Source organism: Mustela erminea, chromosome 8, assembly GCF_009829155.1.
Source record: "Mustela erminea isolate mMusErm1 chromosome 8, mMusErm1.Pri, whole genome shotgun sequence".
NCBI classification, from domain to species: domain Eukaryota; kingdom Metazoa; phylum Chordata; class Mammalia; order Carnivora; family Mustelidae; genus Mustela; species Mustela erminea.
The window spans coordinates 93,308,993-93,330,071 of NC_045621.1; the positions used below are offsets into that span (position 1 = coordinate 93,308,993).

General features: G+C 41.6%; 1 protein-coding gene across 3 annotated transcripts in view; it reads right to left on the bottom strand.

Annotated features, from left to right (window-relative positions):
• The window catches only part of THSD7B (thrombospondin type 1 domain containing 7B), an 855,837-nt gene extending 841,881 nt beyond the window's left edge, over positions 1-13,956 (bottom strand). For all 3 annotated transcript variants that reach the window (XM_032353821.1, XM_032353819.1, XM_032353820.1), the window contains exon 1: positions 13,885-13,956. The gene's annotated coding sequence lies outside the window, so the exon portion shown is untranslated. The remainder of the gene's footprint in view (positions 1-13,884) is intronic.
• Positions 13,957-21,079: the final 7,123 nt, after the last annotated feature.

The window sequence follows — 21,079 nt, forward strand, 5'->3', positions numbered from 1 at the left end:
CCTTTCCTATTTTATTCACAGTTTTGCAAGAGCCTCGCATGCGGTGTATACTCAAGAAAAAAATTGTTGGATTAACAATGTGATGAAACTAAATTAAAGGTAAATTATATATATTCATTCCATATATAGTATTTCCAAACAATTCTGATGATTTCCTAGATTTTTCAAAAAAAATAAAAAAGACTGAACAATTATTATATACAATGTCGAAACTCTTCTTTAAAAAACGGGGGGTGGGGTGCCTGGGTGGCTCAGTGGGTTAAAGCCTCTGTCTTCGGCTCAGGTCATGAGCCCAGGGTCCTGGGATCAAACCCCACATCAGGCTCTCTGCTCAGCGGGGAACCTGATTCCCTTCCTCTCTCTCTGCCTGCCTCTCTGTCTACTTGTGATCTCTGTCAAATAAATAAATAAAATCTTTAAAAAAAAAAAAAAAAGCCTCTTTGGAGCTTTGTTACTTGTTGGTCTGGTATTCAATCTGAATCCTCGGTGTATGTGTTCTGATCACTAAAATCTGCATAAACTTCTAAAGTTCAAAAGAGCCTAGACCCAACCCTGTCTCCAATCCCTCTGCGCTGCCCCCTTCTCCCAACCCTAACCCTACCCTATAACTCCTGGTCACTCTGGGACCATCATATTCTGTACTTGGGGGCTCTGTAGCAGAAGAGCACCTTGGAGGTCCTCATCAGCCAGACAGCTGGAGGACGAATCCTCTCTTCATCTCTTTGAGCATCTACTTCCTTCAAGAAGAGTTCCACACTGAAAGAAGATCCTGAATTATTTGGGGGGGGGGGGATTTTTATTCTTCAGAATGTAAGAGTTTCTTAGAAATATAGAGAGTCTGAAAATATTGATGATGCTAAAGAAAATGACAGTAGAATTCAACTTGAGCAAACCACGGATTTAAAAACAATATCCAGAAGCTGAAGAACTAGTGTTTCTCACTGATGAATTTGAAGGCCTGGGGTTTTTTTGGAAATAACTGATGTACCTCACTGAATAAGCCCAAGACATACCGCATGATGGTTTTATCTACATCCATTGTGAAATGATTACACAATAGGTTCACCTGGCAAATGTCTTCTCATACAGATACAATAAAAAGAAGAGAAAGAAAAAAAGGAAAAAGAAGTTGTCCTCATGATGCGAGCTATTAGGATCTCTTTTAACAACTTTCTTGTATATCCCACAGCAGTCTCAGCGATCATCATCATGTGAGACATCACATCTCTAGGACCTGTTTATCTTATAACTTGAATTGTACCTTCTGACCGCCCTCCACCTCTGCTAACCATAAGTCTGATGTCTTCTTCTATGAGCTTTGTTTTCTTTTGTTTTTAGATTCCACATGTAAGATCAGACAGTATTTGTCTTCTCTGACTTATTTCATTTACCTTCATTACCTTCTAGGTCCATCTATGTTGTCTCAAACAGTAGGATTTACTTGTTTTCCTATGGCTAAATAAAATTCCACTGTGTGTGTATATACCACAATTCTTTTATCCATTCATCCGTCAATGGACGCTTAGGGTATTTCCATGTCTTAGCTACTAGAAATAATGGGGGTACAGGTATCTTTTTGGGTCAGTGTTTTCATTTTCTTTGGATATATTCCCAGAAGTGGACTTGCTAGATCCCACAGTAGTTCTATTTTTTATTTCCTAAGATTCCTGCAAACTGTTTTCCATAGCAGCAGTACCAATTTTCAATCTCACCAACAGTGCACGAGGATTCTCTTTTCCCCACATCCACACCACCATCTTGTTTTTTTGATGGTACCCATTCTAACAGGAGTGAGGTGATAGCTCAGTGTGTTTTTTTGTTTTTGACTTTTATTACAGTTTACTGTTATAACCTACTTTATTATTAGTTATTGTTGTTAATGTCTTACTATGACTAAATTGTAAACTAAAATTGATCATAGGTATGTATGTATAGGAAAGCTAGGGTTTGTTACTATCAGTAGTTTCAGGCAGTCACTGGGGTCTAGAACATATCCCCCATAAGGCGGGGTCTTAGGATCTCCTAACAACTTTCTTGTATATCCCACAGCAGTCTCGGCGATCATCATGTGGCACATTACATCTCTAGGACCTGTTTATCTTATAACATGAATGGTACCTTCTGACCTACTGTACTTTGTTTTCTTTAAAAAGATAGTGATTACTTTTCTGATTATATGGTAAACACACTCATTATAGAATTTAGCAAAGCATCCATAATTTCATCCAGAGACAATCACTGTTAAAATCGCATGGTTCTTTCAAATATATTTATAAGTATATATAGATTTTTACAAAGTTGTATTATGGCACATAATGTTAAACATTGTGACTTTAACACTTTTATGTTCGCCTCCACAATCCTATACAATTAAATAGCATTTTAAAACACGGCTTTAACAGACACATTTATGCCATCCTAACATTTTCTGTTTTTTTTTTAATTTCTTTATTTTTAAATTCAATTAACATATAATGCATTACTGGTTTCAGAGGCAGAGTTCAATGATTCATCAGTCATATAACATCCAGTGCTCATCACATTATATCACCTCCTTAACCACCATCACCCAACTACCCCTGTCCCCACACCCATCTCCCTCCGGCAACCCTGTTTCTTTCCTATGCTTAAGTGTCCCTTATGGCTTATCTCCCTGATTTCATCTTGTTTTATTTTTCCCTCCCTTCCCCTACGATCCTCTGTCTTATTTCCTAAATTCCACGTATCAGCGAGATCACATGATAACCGTCTTTCTCTGGCTGACTTATTTCTCTTAGCATAACACCCTCTAGCTCCGGCCATGTCATTGCAAATGACAAGACTTCGTTTTTATCGATGGCTGAGCAGTTTGGAATACTTCTTATTGTGGTCTTAAATTTGCATTTTTCTAATGACTAGTAATGTGGAGCATGCTTCATGAACCTGTTGACCTTTCATATATCTTCTTAGGAGAGATGCTTTTTCAGGTCATTTGTCCATTTTTTATTTGGGTGTTTTCTCCCTATGCATTATATGAGTTCTTTATATATTTTAGATATCACCACTTATCAGATGTATGGTATGCAAATATTTCTTTCCATTCTTTTCACTTTGTCTTCTCACTTTGTTGATGGTTTCTTTCGCTGTGCAGAAGCTTTTTACTAGATGTAGTCCCACGTGTTCATTTTTTATTTTCTTGCTTCTGCTTTAGATGTCATATTCAAAAATATCATTACTAAGACCCATGTCAAGAGCCTTATTCCTTAGGGATTTCATGATTTGGGGTCTTAAATGTAAGTCCTTAATCCACATTGATTTTTTTCTCAGTGGTGGATATGGGCCCAGCTTCATTTTTTACATATGAAAATCCAACTGTCCCAGCACCCCTTATTGAAGAGATTGTCTCTTCTGCATTGAGTGTTCTTGGCTCCATTGTCAAATATTAGTTGAGTGTACATGCTTGGATTTATTTCCAGAACTGCGATACTCTATCACTGCTCTATTTATCTGTTTTTATGCCAGTACCATATTGTTTTGATGACCATAGCTTTATAGTACAGCTTGAAATCAGGAAATGTGATACCTCCTTCTTTGTTCTTCTTTTTATTCATAATTTTTTTGTTGGTTTGGGGTCTTTTATAGCCCTCTATTCCTCAATAGTCATTGGAAGCCTTACACAAGCATATATAAACATAATTTTTACCCCACCCCACTCCCCACCTCTCATATCCACATTTTCAAGAATTAATGTGATTAAATGTCAAGTATCCTCATTCTCAGCACAAAATAGAATTATGATTACCTTTTCTACACTGAAGGAGTCTATGATGGAGGGTTAACCCTACCATAATGCTGGCATTCTAGGAAAAGAGGCCCACATTTCCTTCAGGTTAACACCATCTTTTTCAACTACAGCGGCTCTGTCAGAAGTCACCAACTGGAGTCAGCAGAGGACTGAGCACAGTAGCAAAGAAATTGGGACTACACTTCATGCAATTCTATTATTTAAGATGAGTTTTTTTTTTTTTAAAGATTTTATTTATTTATCGGGGGGGTGGGGAGAGAGCAAGCACAGGCAGACAGAATGGCAGGCAGAGGCAGAGGGAGAAGCAGGCTCCCTGCCGAACAAGGAGCCCGATGTGGGACTCGATCCCAGGATGCTGGGATCATGACCTGAGCCGAAGGCAGCTGCTTAACCAACTGAGCCACCCAGGCGTCCCTAAAATGAGTTTTTATATAGGTGGTCCCATTATAAATATAGTGTCATGGCTATTTTTCAATGCATGTGTATAAACAAAATCAACATACCACTTCCACTTACTCCAACACATACCTACTGCATAGTTATTCTCTGTGAGCTGCAAAAGAGCCAAAATGAGTAAGATGCATTCCCTGCTTTTATGGAACTCATCCTTAGTAAGAGAGCTAGACATACATAAGTAAGGTAACTTGGCCCTGCTAAGGGCAGAGGACATGCATGTCACATCTCCCCACTTAGGCTGCAAATTCCTAGAAACTGGGGCTAGTGGTTCTACTCTGTGCCATGGACACAGAGGGTACTCAATAAATAATCTTCGAATTTATTTTTAGAGCTCACAAACAAATGCATCTTGCACTTTCCATTGGTTCGTGTTGCTCTGCGAAAACTGTTTGGTTATTAAAAAAAAAAAAAATCTGAAAGATGTGCCACATTGGGGATATACTGTGTCACAAGCATTATGTTTTAATTTCACCAACTCTATAATCCAAATGAAATATCTAATATTCATGCACATAATATTAGATGGCATATCCTTAGAGTCTGTCTCCACACGGAAAATTCTTCCCTATGAAGTTTAGGATTTTTCTTTCTTTCCAACAGAAGCCTTGTTCTTAATACCTTTCTTTTAATAAGCAACTGAAGTCAGACTTAAACTACCCATGTAATATGCCTCCCCAAAGAGACTTGGAATTATTAAAATGTTTCACATTATCATGTATAGCTGAATAAAGGTTGCACTTACAAAGGAGACACGGGACATTTTTGTGCGTTCCGTGCAATGAAAGACATGTCACATTCTGCCTTTTCAATTGAAGCCTGCCGCAGCCCAGAGGGTCGGTTACTGTCAGAAATTCAACTTGAGAAAGGCCCTTCAGATCACTGAGAAGAATGCTACCTGCCAGGAAATGAGTCAAACCTACCAAAAAATTACTACAATTTGGTCAGAAATATCACTTTGGTGGGCTGCATGTCATTTCTGACTGCAGTAATCATAATAAGGGTGTAGTACAAGAGAACACAGAAATACGCATGAAGTCTAAGTGCAGGGGAAAAAATGGTTAAGTTCCCTCTTAGGTAAAGGTTATTTTTTTTCCTTCTCATTCTTAACTTGAGATAAGCAGATTCTCAGCTGTGCCCATTTCCTGTGCATCAGCCTACACAGCCACCCCAGCAAACCAATAAAAAACAAGCAAAAATAATAAACCACAAAAGAAACTGCATTCTTTAGCCTGGAAATGAGAAGGGCGAGGCGATTTCATAATGTGTATGAATAGTTGTAAAGTGGAAGCAATCTAGATACGCTCCATCTTCACAAATGAAAGACATATGGGATTCATTTTGTAACAGATGAGATACAGAGAAATTTTCCTATTTTACAGGTTTTTTAAAGTAAATACATTCCTGAGAGAAGTCATGGAGGTGTTTTAAGAAGCTTTTTTTAGAGATTATTCACACTGGTACTTAAGGGCAAAATTAATACACAGATGAATGGCCTCATACACACAAAGTCTGATGGGTGACGCCTTGGAAGGAAACTTGGCAGTCAACAGACAGAGGCAGAGTAGAAATGTTCCTGGTATGTCCCATATGGTGGCCACCCCCGCCACAGGTGGCCACTGAGCACTTGAAACCTGGCTGGTCTGAACAGAGATGTGGTTATAACTGAAAAAACATAACTTTTTCATAATCGATCCATGTTGAGATGATAATATTCTAGATATATTACGTTAATAAAATATACTACTAAACTTAACTTCAATGGCTCTTTTTCCTTTTCTAATGTAGTTACTAGAAAATCTAAGATTGCACATGTGAATATTTGCAGCTTACGTTCAATTTCCGTTGAGGAGTTCTGCTCCTAAGCTCAGACTGCCTGAGTGCAGATCCTGACCTGAAGCAAGTCATTTCCTATTTCCACAACTATAAAATGGGAAAAAGAAGAACACAATCCACTCTAAGCTTTTTTAGAAGATTTTATAAATTAATACATGTAGAATAATATCTGGCATATAGTAAATGATCAATAAATCTGCTATTAATATCCAATGCACACATCCTCTCTGCAGAATACCCCCACGTGTCATCGTTTATCCTCAGTTTGAATTCCCTCAAAGATGGAGAACTCACATTTCCTTGAGACAGCCGATGGCATTTCTCAACATCTCTGAACATGAAAAAGTTCAATACTGGAATAAGTAAAAATCTCTCTTTACAACTTTGAATCTTCTGAGCTTCTTTATATGATTCTGCCAGAGGCAAAGAGAGAAACTGGTCCTATTCCATACTCTACTTCTAAAAAAAGTAAAAAGACTTTGGTATTGGAAATGGGGATATTATATATTCCCATGGAAGTTCGCGTCAAGAGACATGCTGACGCAGCAAAATGCTCTTCAGGAACAGATCTTCAGAAATGTGATTTGTCTATACATGCTTAAACAAAGAATGATCCTCCTCTTCTTAGCGAGGTTGCCTCGCCGCATCCAAGGACACTTTCCTGTTGGGAAGCACAGGAAACAAGGAGAACAGACAGGGGCACTCACCTAACCAGACTGCTAGGCTGATCACATGAGTGACCAAGGCTACTCCCAATCTACCCATACTCACATGGGAAGACAGGTTTCCCCCCCTTCCTGCTCTCTGTGCTAATTTTAAGAGCCAGTATTTGGCATATTTGGCAGAACAATTCTGTCGTGATGATAAGCCATTAATGAAAAGGGATATGATATGGGTTTCCTAAGTACACCTGGATGTTCTGAATCTTCCAATGGTTCCTCAGGAAGCCCACGCTTTTACACAGGAATGTCTCGAGCTCTTCTCAGTTCTAAGACATTACCATCTTCACATACAAGGTCTGTGTCAAATCCAAACGCAGCCTTGCCCAATATTTCCAAGTGACACTTCCACCTCCTGGTAGAAGTGATTCAGCAATACTCTTCCTGTCCATCACCTCTGCGAGTGTGACGACTCTGGCCGTGAGTGAGTATGTGTGTGTTCTTGCATTTGGGAGATAATACCAGCCGAGGTTAAGACTACATTTGCTGGGACGCCTGGGTGGCTCAGTTGGTTAAGCAGCTGCCTTCGGCTCGGGTCATGATCCCAGCGTCCTGGGATGGAGTCCCACATCGGGCTCCTTGCTCAGCAGGGAGCCTGCTTCTCCCTCTGCCTCTGCCTGCCATTCTGTCTGCCTGTGCTCGCTCTCTCCCCCTCTCTCTCTCTGATAAATAAATAAAATCTTTAAAAAAAAAAAAAAAAAAAGACTACATTTGCTGACCCGAACTCCAGGCTCTAGAGTAGTCTAGTGTATGAGGAGCAGAATAGGCTGTGCAGTCCAACAGACTGTGATGCAAATCTTAGCTGGGGGTTTACCAGCTGCACTAGCCTCACAGCAGGTGCCAAAGGTCCCTCAGCCTCCATTTCCTAGTATGAAAAAATGACACTAAATAATAGAACCCACGTTGCAACATTATCATGAAGATTAGACATCCTGATTCTAATGCACCTAGCCTGGTATGCAGAGTGTGGTATAATCAATAATTAGGAGTCCCTCTTGTTGCTACCAGTATATTGTCAAGCCTTGTCTTAGAGATGCTCAAAGGGCCTTTACTACCCAGACCCCTTCCTTTGATAACATCCTGCTCTCCAACAGCTTCCAGAATTCTTAAAAACGCCTTGCCTTTTCTGATTCAAATCCTTTACCATCAGACCTCCGCAAGTGGATGCTAATAAGAAAACTGATTCAATCAAACATTAAAATTAGAATTTACCACCTGAGTTGCTCGGACACAGAGAAGGCTTTGTGAATTGACATAATCAGAGAAAGCTCAGTGGAAGTTTAATTAAAACTGGGCCTTGACTAATAGGTAGAATATGGATAACTGGAGGTTGGGGGTGTAGAAGGTAGCATTTGGACGTCTTTTTAAGCAGGTGTGGGTCTTGTGGGTGACTTAAAGGGGGCAGAACTTAAGAGGAAGGATGGTGGTAAGAAGTTAATGGCCAGCCTGAGCATATCTGATGTATATACAGGAGTACTATTTTTTCTGTTCAAGATGGAAACATATTTTTTTTGTTTTTCTGCACCCACCTAGCAGTGTCTATTTTTATTTTGGCTAGAAGAGGTCCAGAAGAAGGTCCCAAAAATGTTCCTTAAGGAGTCTGCAAAGCAACAATATCCCATTCCTCTCCATGATCGGCCAGAAGACGTTCCAGTCCTTAGAATGGGTCGATTCAGGTCAGATGAAGTTTATTAACAATTCAGAATCAGAGAAATGAACGGAAGTCAATACAAAATAAATTGAGTTAATTCTGAGGCCCAGAAATGGAGATGGAAAAAAATAATTACTTTTTCTCCAAAAGAAAAAAAGCCTGTTGAGCTACTCCCTCATACACACATTTTAATTAAGTAGTCTGAGACAACTGTGTGGAGCAGGACGCACAGTAGCAGACAAGCTGGGTCAGACACCTAGTTTTCCCCCGTACCAACAGGAGGACTTAGAAAGCTTAGTTTATGTTTTGGGGGAAAACGAATTGAATTGAAGGTATAGTGGCTTTATATGCCTTGACAGCCCAATTAAAAGGGATCTAGGTACCTTTGAGCTCTTGGGCAATAGAATGCAGGCAAATAGTTATATTTAAGTGTTTTTAACAAGTATAAATGTTGGACATAAAAAAGATTTAAATGTACATTTAAACAGTTCAACTTCAGCTGCCTTGACAGTGCCAATGGTTACATGTCCTCATGTTATAAGTAAAAATATCAAAGGCTGGTAAAAATATTTACCAAGTACTAGGACTGAAGCACCAACGATCAGAATAAGTTCTGACAACAGCCCAGGAGCTGGTCACATATAGCCAAAGGGGACTCTCTTAGTGGCTGTACCAAGAGATGAGCTAAGCGGTGTCGGGGACTGAGGTGGTGGTGGGGCCTTCGGGGAGCTCAGAACAGCATCCATTTACCTAGTGGCACAGAGGTAGTTCAATATTTCTACAACCAGTAAGGCCATTTCAGTGCACACAGACTGAATCACCCTGAATATATCTAACGTAAGCACAAAGGACAGAAATCAATAGAGGAGAGCCCAGAAGTAAACTCTGCAAGGCGAAATTAATGCAAGCCTTAGTCTTAATATAATTAAAATCTTCCATTTATATGTGCTTTTTAAAATGCCCGCCTGAAAACAATTTTTAAATATATATTACTACAAAACTATAGTCTAATAACAAGGCAATGGTGCCTAACTGTTAGGAAGCTGAGGGCTTTTCTCAACATTATGATTCTTGCAGAAGTAATGAGCTGTTCACTAGCGGAACACTAGGGTACCAATCTGCACCCAGCCCTGATGCAGGCAAGTGGAACACGGCTGAGTTTCTCTCCAGCCAAGACACTGAAGGATTGTTTGTGCGTTAGTTACTTAGGATTCTGTTTTTAGCTACAGCATATTTAATTACAAGAGGCTCGTAATTAAAATATGTCTAGAGAGGCAAAGTCAAAAGGAAACATCATGTCCTTTGCTGCAAAATACCTAAGTTCTACCATGATAGCCTTTTGTTCCTCACAGGAAAGAGTTCCACATTTTTACAGATCTTTACATGTAGGTTGATATCCAAACTATCCTGATATGGGAACATCTCTTTTGTAAAGCTCAAAAAATCCTACAGATTCCCACATCATGTCAAAAAGTTGTACTTTTAGAATCCACTAATTGAAAACGTACCTAATGACCAAAAACTAGTATGAATAGTGATGCCTTTAAAATGTCTAGGTTTTTACTTATCACCAGAGCATACGCACACTCTTAAAATACAGTAGCTCTTATATATGCTGAATAACTTAACTAAGATTACAAACCAAGACCTGGACTGAACCCTCTACCTTGCAATAATTCTGAGTTCCTGCCAGCACGGAAACTGTATTCCGCAGCATCTCCAGGGCTGGTTTCAGAAGCCTGGCAAAGGACATGTGAGTATTTGGATTACACTAATATTCTCTTTTCCCTTACTACTGAATTGCTTGATCTAGTAGCTATAGAAAGCTAATAATAAATCATGGGTGGATTACAACTGAGAACATAACTAGCTATGTATATTTTGTAATAACTGGTCCACTCCAGGCAAGATGGCTTAGAATGAAGGAATCATCCAGGAAATTCAATGACTGTGATCTCTACTTCCTAGACTACATCCTCATCCTCCAAGTCAAGAGCTGCATACAAACTGACAGGAAACTGCACCTAATCCTCTCTGACTTGCGTTCATCAATAGCTACTGTTAGCTATTGTAAATAACCGCCCAGGAGAATACTAGATTAAAATATCAACAAAAATAATCCCAATTAATGGAGAAATTTTAACGGGTGAATAAAATGTTTATCACTGAAGCAAGACCAGACTTAACATCTGCTAAAACACTGATCCCTCTCAAACTCACCATCTCCAAAATTTCTAGAATTAAAAGGAGAGTTTAAAAATCTTTCTACTTTCACAGGTTTAACGTGTTAATTATCACTTAGATATTAATCTTGTTAACAGCTCTAAATTAAGGAACTGTGTTATATTTAGGATGCTGCCTGGTATTCAAAGTGAATGCAGCTGCTTCTTTGATAGTTATAGACTGGAAAAGTGTCTTCTTTTAAAAATATGAAGCATTTATGTGTAGTTCACCTTCAAAAATCCAAAAGCATATCTAAATAGCTCATGTAAATAGTTGTGAATAGTCTAATACCCTCTAGTTAGTCAAGGACCCATTCTTTACCTTTTGTCTTGTAGAGCATCCCTAATGCTGTGTTGGTGATAGTGCTGATCTTTTCTCCAAGTGGTATAGCTGTCACTACTTAGAATCCTTTAATCTGTTTGTCTTGATCGTGTACTTAATATATTGTACCATTTGTCATTTTGACTCTTAATTCAATAGGACCAATCAACTATTCTTCATCGTTCTATTCAAACTTTTGAAGCAATGTTATTACTTTCATGCCTCATCTTTATAAAGGTGTGCAGAACAGTGAAACTGCAGTTTTCGGCAAGACTGTTTTCTTTTGAAGAAATTATATGACTTCGGCTTCAGTGTGTGAAGTGTAATTAAAATGAGCTGATACGCTTTGGAATTCTTGTTTGGACACTCCTCTTGCACTACCATAGCTCCTTTTCATGCTGCTTTGTCAGTCTGTTATTTAAGGACAAACTTTTCTTTTACGGATATGAATAAAAGTCTCATTCCTTCCAAAACAAGAGCTGCGGCAAAGTAGACAAGGTTCTTAATAGCTTCTCTGATGAGGTACATTATAGAAGTACCATTTTTCTTTACTTTCTTTCTCATGGAAGGCACACTCAGCAGAGACCAGAAAGGTGCCTTTAGCTGCTGATTTATTAATATCAGTACTCAACAAGTAGAGTCTGTGTTTGTACTGTTATTATGATCAGTAATTCTGTCCATCTGCCTCACATTCCTCCTGTTTCCTTGGCCCTTCAAACTCTTTAACAAGCAACAATTTTGATTAAAACAATGGGAGGGATGCAGAGGAATAAGAGACATTGTAAAGATCATTTCTCAAGTTTTGATTTAAATATTAAGGTAGATATAAGGTAAGCCCACTTGTTCTGAACCCTCAAAATGGACCTCCATGGGCAGTAGGCAGTCCTTTCCTAGATGTTACATCTCTAAGCACTTGCCACAGATTAATCTCAAACCTTCAGAACTCTGAATGGTTTGTAGGTGTTCCGCGATACTAGAACTGGTCGGTGCAAATGTGTAATACTACGCCACACTGTTTAAGTCCGTAATTATATCTGTGTGTGTTGTTACACATCAGGGGGATCATCTCCATAATTCTTTTTTACTTAAATTTGCACAGACTTTCCAGTCCTCAACTCCCAGCAGTTAGGTTAAAAAAAAAAAGAAAAAGAAAGAAAGAAAGAAAAGAAAACACAATGCCTGGGCATAAGAAGCCAATTCTAGGGAATCTACCCAATTGGCTCATCTACCCACAGAAAGCAGAAAACTGGCCACATTAAGTTTTAAAAGAAGACTACTGGTATTAATGGCATTGAGGTTTAAAGACAGCAGAGCTTCAAAGTGAAGCCTCAAGACAGGGACTTTATATAGCATTCAACCCACAAATACATGAGCTTTTCACTCACTATTAGATGGGACTTCTTGATTTGGTTAGTAATCCTAAGTGGCTTTCAGCAAGCCTTAACCACTGGCTGTAGTATAGTCCAGAGTGCAAAAAGGCTTCCCTGGAGACCACTGCCTCCCAGTTACCCAACAAACCCAGACTGTCCTGACACTGCCTGGAAGGTAAATGTATCATCTTGACATTCAAAGATTGCCTATCAAAAGGAAATCCCAGATGCAAATGTACACAACTACACACACACACACACACACACTACAGCCTAGCTGACATCCACCTGACTATTTCCATGAGGACAGACACCCACAGGTGCACTCCTGAAAAACACCAACAAGGCTCCACCAGCAAGGGTGTCATTTACAAGAGCACAAATGCACTTAAAGCAGACCACCTGGCAATGAACAGAGAACCAAATAACGCTGGCCTCTCCCACAGAACACACCCAAGTACTATAATCTTAAGTCAAACTCCATCTGGACCACAGTGCATCAAATAAAATTGTAATAGCTCTTTAGAAATACTCAGAATATTTCCAAGAAAAAGTACCAGTGCATCACACACTCTTCCCCTGAAATAAAGTGTTTTCCCCCCTTGTATTTAAAAAGAGATTGAGAGAGCTTAAAGTCCCCTTCCCCCAAACACACATACCCCAAGCTTTCTAACTTCTAGACTCCAAACTATGCGGACTTGGAAAAGGCAGGTTCATTTGCATATTAAAATAACTTTAATACTGCGGGAGGTGTTAGGAAAGGTGACAGGAACATATGGGTGATGCTTTAGAAATTACCTCTTTCTCCTTTCTCTCCCTCACTCTCACCCTCTGCTCCCAGTTTACTCTTGATAAACTGCGAGATGACTGGGCAGACCCAGGAGTCCCATTCTCCGCAGCCCGCCCCTCGCCCCCAGTGGGGACAATGGAGGTGTAAACTGTTGCTGCAGCATCCTGACACTCCACTGATAAATCAGAGGAAACTGCAAAACTTCTTGACTCGCTCAGCTTTCCTCCAGGGGCACTGAACGCCCACGCGCAGATTTCACAGTCAGCACTACCGAAAGGGAACCCTCAGTCAACCTGTTTGCAAAGCCCGCAGAACTCCCCGTCCTCCAATCCTGAGCTCCGAGGCTTCCAGCGCAGGATGGGGGACCCCAGGTTCCCTTTATCAGTCACCTCCAAAGCAAGGTAGGAAGGGGGGAACACAGCTTCTGCCGCCCCAACCCCGTGGCTCGGTCCGGTTGTCTGAGGTCTCTGCCCAGGTCTCGGCGTGCGGTTCCACCACCCGGCCAACCCCGGGCTCTCCGCACCCTGCACCCTTCCCGCAGCTCCGAGCCAGAGGCGTTGGAGAAGCTCCGCTTGCAAGTTCTCGCGTCTGACCGGGAGAAGGGGTGAAAGAGGGTGCCCAGGGAGCAAAGAGCAAAGTCTGCCCACCGCGCACCCTGCCCGGGGCCGCAGCCACCTCTCCCGCGCCGGCCAGGGACTAGGCATCTCCCGCTCGGGGCGCAGCGCGGCCGCACTCACCCGCCTTGCTGGAGCCACCGCCGCAGCCTCTGGGAGCCGCCGAGCCCCGAGCTTCCCGAGCGCAAGAAAGATGGTGGTGTGTGTCGGGAGACCACCCATTCCAGCGTCTGGCAACCTCAGCACTGAAGGAAGAGGAGGAGGACGAGGAGGAGGAGGAGGAAGGAACGGCGCAGTCGGACGCCATCTGCTGTACACCTCTGCGCAGCCATTGGCTGTCTGGTGCGTCCCGGGAGCCGCGGGGCGCGGGGCCGCGGGGAGCCACCTTGCGCCTCGCCTCCCGCGGCAGCTGCTCCCGCCTCCCCTCCCTTGTCTCCCAGCCACCTCCTCCCCTTTCCACCCCACCCCACCCCCGCCTTCGCCTAGTGCAAGCCCCCGCCCGACCCTCGGCTCAGCCCTCTGCCCCGGGCGAGAGCCTCCACAGCGCGCTGGCCTCAACCTCGGCTCCCCCACTCCCGGTGGCTGTTTCCCGCAACTTTGAAGCTTCGGGGTGCAGGTGCAAGCTGGGTGAAGGGGACTCCCCCACTGGTCTGAGCCTGGGGTACCCAAGCCAGTGATTACCACGCACAGGGGCGAGCGCTTTGCGCCTCGGGATCGATCCACGAAGTAATAGGAGTAAAGGAGGAAGAGAGAGTGGGGTGCTTTACTCATTTATAACCACCCCCCCAACACACAGAGTTCGTGCGAACACTCACACCATAAAGCGCGCGCGCGCACACACACACACACACACACACACACCACACCACACCACACCACACAGAGCCATGCCCCCCGGTCCGATGGCCGGGCGTTCCTCTGCAGTCCCCAGGCACGAGAGGGCTTCAGTGTTACAGGCAAAAAGACAAAGAAGATCCCAGAGGGATATGTAGAAAAGAGAGAAACGGGGGGTGGGAGATGGGGGTGATTCTGGGGGGAACGCCAAAACTCGGGTCCGCACCTGCGTGGACGTCCCCCTGTTGGAGCTCTCAGGAGGAGCTCATGCAGACCGGCATCTGGAAAACCGGCTAGCTCCAGCCTCTTTTATTGAAGGTTTTGTGTTTGGGGTTTTTTGTTTTTTTTTTTTTTTCCACTTCTGGAGCTTGGGAGGTGGGGGCGGTGGGGTGCCACCTAGGGAGGAAGAGCGCCTTTGGCTCCTGGGTGGCGGAGGCCTCTGGCAGCAGAGGAGATGGGAGAGTTGAGTCCCTGGGCTGAGGCAGGAGTGCAGAGAGCACGTGGGCAGACTAGGAGCCCAGGCTCTTAGAGTCATATGCTTACTCTCTGACACTTGTTCCAAACCCTCCTGGTTTTTGACACCTTTGATCTAGGGAACTTCTTAGGCTTGCTCAAAGAGACGAAGAAGTTTCTTTAAAAGGGAGAAAGGGGGAAAAGCATGAGGACTACCCATTGCCAATTACAGGATATTTTGCCTGTCATTTCTCTTTAAATGTGTGAGCCCAGCGACAGCAGGGATTGTATCTTTTCAATTTTATCCAATGCTTGGCACACCACGGGTGCTTAAAAAGAAGCAAAATAATCATGAGAAAATTAAAGCTTGGTGTCATAGCGCAAATTAGATTAAAGAGATAAATAGAGGAGCTAAGGTTGTCACGGGAAAAGAATCAAAAGAATGTAAGTGCCCCTGAAAAGGGAAATGTGAATGTTATGAATGTAATGGTGAGGAGTTCTGATCCATCTTGCTGGAATGCATCAGATCCATTCCAAAAGCTGAAAAGGGAACCCACCCTACTTAATATTTTAAACAGCAATCACTCTTCTCCCAGTGAGCACTGCCGTCACACTCTGGGTTATGCTTTTCTTTCTGACATCACTGTCTTAAAAATAAATCAGCTGCCATCAGGATCCTAGAATATTTCCCCAAATCCAAGACTGTGATTTATTACTCCCAAGAAATAAAATGCCAATTCTGTAAGCCTGGGGAAAGAGAAACTAGTCCATTATGTTTTATTGTAATCTCAATATATACAGATCAATAGCCGATGAGTTTCATTTAAGTAACTTCAGGAACAACAGCCAAAGAAAAACATTTCTGTTTTCCTAAACTGTTACATTCAGCCTTCCCAGATTTCAGTCTTCCCAGAATCAACGAAGCATTTTCGGACCACATCCCATGTACGCGCAGCCATATGGTGGAAGGATCTGTGTTTGCAATCCTGGAAAGAGGCCATCAAGGATGACTTCTGAGTATGTCATTTATGGACATCTTTATAGCTATGTATCCCTCTCCCTCTTCAGAAGTAGTGATTTGTATATTTTTCTTGAGGCTGGCAGTTTGGTTTCAACATGCATTCTAATTTAATGTTAGCCGATTCTCACTGACCCCCTGCTCTAAACAGTACTCATAAGAATACTTTGATTCTTAAGATGTAACTTTCCTCCTCTGTCATTATTGCTTTTATTTGGTCCCCTGTTTTCTGAGTCTAGGATATAAGAAATAATAGCTATAAGGGAACTATGTCTTAGATACTGCGCTTCTTAAAATCAAAACCAAGTAATTCATAAGAATGAAATCTATATTATTTCTAAAATACAAAGAACTATGAGCTTTAAACATTGCTCGATTTTGCTAGCTTACTGACTCCTTTAAATTACTGAACAAACACTTTTCATTAATGTACATTAATGTGCTATGCCAACAACAGGGATTTCAGTATAGTCAAATAGCATAATGTGCCTGAACATTCTCTAACACTGTTCAATTGCATACTAATCTAGTAAAAAAGAAAAGGCAGACATTTCTAGCCTAAACTCCCAATTTATGTTTTAAATACTTATCTTACTAACAACATGAATTTCTTGCCAAGATAGTCAGATTTGGTCCTTGATAAAAGCACTACCCTCAAAACCTAGATCAGTTTTAACATTAATATTAAAAGAATAACATAGTCAGGGAAAGAGACATTGTCAGTGAAGACTGATGGGGGCTGAAGTGGAATTTTACAAAATAACAAAATAAGTGACCAAAGAAAGGCTTTGGAAGAAATGGCCATAAAAAATAGGTGACATTGTTATATGTAAGGAATAGATCAGTGTTTCAATGTGGAAAATTAGCTGGGGATTATAAATTCCCATAACCCCCCACACAGAGACGCCCCAAACTCCAATCACCTCCAGGCTTCCAGTGAATAGGGAACAAAACAATAGAACAATGAAAGAAGAAGTGGGGGGTGGGGGAGAAGGCCTCCTGGGACTAAGTCACTAGTGAGAACCTAGAGAGAGCACAGAGGAAAGTAACCCTGTACTGTCCAAATACTGCTGGAGTTTAAATGTTCTTTTTTGTTGTTGTATTTGTCATTGTTCTTTCTGCACGTGATATTCTCCATATAATCTAACAAGCTTGGATGGGAAAGTGCTGTGTAAATAAAATAGACAGGCACTGGCATTAAACAAATAAGAGATAAAGAAGACCAAAGTAAAAATAGGAGCAAGAAATGCAAGCCTGAGCCAACTTCTTGGGCTCACTACCCAGAAGTCATTGGGTCTACACTAGCCCAACCATTGAACCAGTGAATTGAATCAAATGTTTGGTCACTTTGGTAGGCAAAACAAGAGTGGGGAGGGGGGAGGAGCCACAATTGTCACAATTTACACAATTCATTTGCGCCTATTTCAGGCTGGATGAGATGCCATGGCAAAGCTGATCATTTATTTCAGCCAAAAAAGAGCCTTTAATCCTGGCATACCAATGTAAGTTTTGAGCTTGGTCCAGTAATTTGATTTTGATGTGTCAACATCTTAAAATACAATGTAAAGATAATGTATTGAAAAGTACTGTAGTGGAACTCCACTGGCTTCTGGCCCAGCCCAGTCCCTCTGAGGTGCCAACACTTTCCCAGCAGACACTCAGCATACACAATCTTAGTCCTGAACCATCAGTTTCAGCCATTCATTTGGCAAGAGATTTGTTGAATGTCTGCTACACAATACTTGTTATATAGTGTTACAGTGGGCTGAGTCCTTGCCCTCATAGAGCTTATAATCTAATGGGGTCATCAGACAGTAAACAGACACACAAATAATTACAAGCATATAGAATGAGAGAAATGGGTTTTATAAAATAGAAATGCAGTGGAAAGGAATAGAAAAGAAGGATCAGGCTCAGGTGAGACCTCTCAGGGGAAATGATGTTTAGGCTGAGACCCAAAGATAGTAAGAAGTAACATTTACTGAAATTTTCCTAGCTATTAGGCATTGGGCTAAATCCTTTACATGTATCATTTAAACCTCAGAACTAGTCCATGAGGCAGTGACTATTATCAAATATATTTTATAATAAAAGCATGGAAAGTGGGGCGCCTGGGTGGCTCAGTGGGTTAAGCCACTGCCTTCGGCTCAGGTCATGATCTCAGGGTCCTGGGATCGAGTCCCGCATCGGGTTCTCTGCTCAGCAGGGAGCCTGCTTCCCTCTCTCTCTCTCTCTGCCTGCCTCTCCATCTACTTGTGATTTCTCTCTGTCAAATAAATAAATAAAATCTTTAAAAAAAAAAAAAAAAGCATGGAAAGTGTAAGCACTTCTTCAAATTCACCCAGCTGATAAGCAGAAAAGCTAGGATTTGGCCATGCAGTCTGTTGTGTGTACAGTTTTAACAACTAAGATGGCCTGTAAGTAGATCTCATGTAAGTCGACAGCAGCCGAGAAGGGGAAAGGGAGAGAACACAACCAAAGCGCCTATGCCTTGAAAAGCTTGGCACATGAAGAACCCATGAGGGTCCAAAGCAGTTGGAGACTAGTGAGCCTGGGTGGGTGGGGGGGGGGTGACAAGAGGCAGGGCAGGGGGGCAAGTGAGTCAGAGCCTGCAGGTCCTTGAAAGTTAAAGGCTGGTTTTAACTCTATGGGCAATATGACCTAATTTAGACTTTTAAAAGATCACCACCATGCTGTACAGAGACAGCACACAAAGCAGCAAGACTGGAAGAGTCATGCAGGCAAGAGATAATGGGGTCCTAAAGGAAAGGGAGAGAACTGTACCAGTAGATGGATATTTGGAAGGCTTTGTTCATCTCTTCATTTCTACTTCTGTTTTCCCAGATCTCCCCAAGTCTGACATGAGGTTTTACCTCAAAAATCCCAAATCCTAATTTCTTTATCTCAGTCACTGGATCTTGGGTTTGTTTTCTTGTCACATATCTATATTGGACGAGTAGCAATGAGTCCCCCAATTTGCCCAGCTCTGGAACCTTTGCTTCTGAGCCCTATCCTAGAATGCCCCCCTCTATACCCAGTATTATCTGAGTTCTCTGTTCTATTGCTTATCCTCCAACAATATTTATTCACCAAGAAATCAAGAGCACAATGGTCTCTTCTTCTTACTGCCCTCTAACCTCACCAAGCCTTAGCAGAATCAGGGAAGGCAGTCCCGTGATCCACACTAAACAAGAGAACTGGTGCAGGGAACTTCAATATATATAAGAAACAACTCCGGTTAATTTGGAAATAATAAAACCCCTGGAGTGACAACTTGGATCACATTCATAATGACTTGGTTTGTAAAGACCAGGTGTTATGTAGATTGGAGCTTGTTATTATCCAAAGATTTGGCAACCCTAATCCTCTTCTACTGGGCACAAAGCCATGCAATACTCACAGGCCTAAGTTTGACAAGATGGGCATGAGAGCCTATATCTCCTGTTTTGCTGTTTTTCAAGGACACCAGTCTATCTAATGGGCATTAGGTCCTTCTATAATTAGGAAGGATAGAAAACACTGGAAAATTACTGTATTGTTAACAAATCGCAAGCTACCATGTTTGTGAGTGTGGAACATGGGGTAGAACAAATAGAAGAGGTTTTTCTTATTTCTTAAGCATTTAAGCTATAATACCCAATTATCTAGGTTTCAAAAAATCTTCAGTACATACAAATATTGTTACATAGTTGTCTCAATGTTTTTATTATCCTCTCATCAACAAATGTAATCTCCTTGAGGTCAGAGACTACGTGGGTGACCATACACACACACACACACACACACACACACACACACCATGCTTACAACAGTGGCTGGTACAGGTTAGGGACTCAATGAATGTTTCACAAGTGAATGAATATATTAATAAACGAATGGCATGAATTACAAGTTTACTGACTTTTGAAATCCGACCTAATCTGGCCCCACCCTATCTTTCAAAACAACCAAGTTTCTTGCCAATACCCAATAAACACCCTTTTCTCTGGTGTCAGGGATCTAATCACTTGCCACTTCACAATCAGAATCTCTGATTCAGTACCTCTGTATTCTTCTCCAGCCTTGTGGATCTGACCTGCCCTCAAAGTTGCATGTCCTTTAAGAAATTTGCCTAGATCTGATTTTATTTCACATTCATCTATTTCTTCCCCTTATCAAATTCCTATAATGCTTATTGTCTGTGGCATTCAGTTTTTCAATTAACTATATACCATCTCTTACTATTCTCTGATGGATTCATAGCCATTAGCCTCATCCTCTCAACTGCACTGTTACTCCCTTGAGCGTAGAAGCTAAGATAGATATTTCCTATCATCCCTCCAATGCATAATTTTTGGTACCCACCAGGCATTTGGTAAGTACTTGTTGATGAACTAAGTACATGAAGAATCTGAACAAGAAAGTTAGGCTTCCTTTGATCATGGGATGTTAACAGAAATACTTACTATCTTATATTTGTGATAAACATCCCTCATGTTTCTAGGAGTTGATTTTGCCAGGTGCCAAGACTGTCCATTCATTGAACCAACATTGAGAATCTGCTTCATTTTGAATATCTTTGTGAGTGCTAGGGACAGTCCTAGACGAGATGACTATCTGAGGAAACAAGGCACTTACATTGCAATATAGCAAGCCTTAGAGACCTCCTATGGACCTAATGGAAACCTCAAGAAGGAACATCTAGCATCACCTAGTGTGGGATGAGTCAGAAAAAGCTTTTCGGATCAGATACATCTGCATCTGCCCAAATCCAGAGCCAAGAAGGGAAAAAAAAAAAAAAAAAGGTCCTCCAATCTTGTGACCTGCTGGCTTGATCTAGCATACCAACATAGCCTTATAGAGTGTGCTGTGCTCCCCTCGTGACTGCATTCTAAGCAGTCAAAGCCAGGCTCTCTCCTACAGCCAACAATGGAGAAAAGACACAACTGCCATTGCAATGTCTATGTGGTGCTCAAATACTCAGGAATCGGACTCCTATTTTTACACTTCATCTTCCTCTCTTAGCTTCTGAGG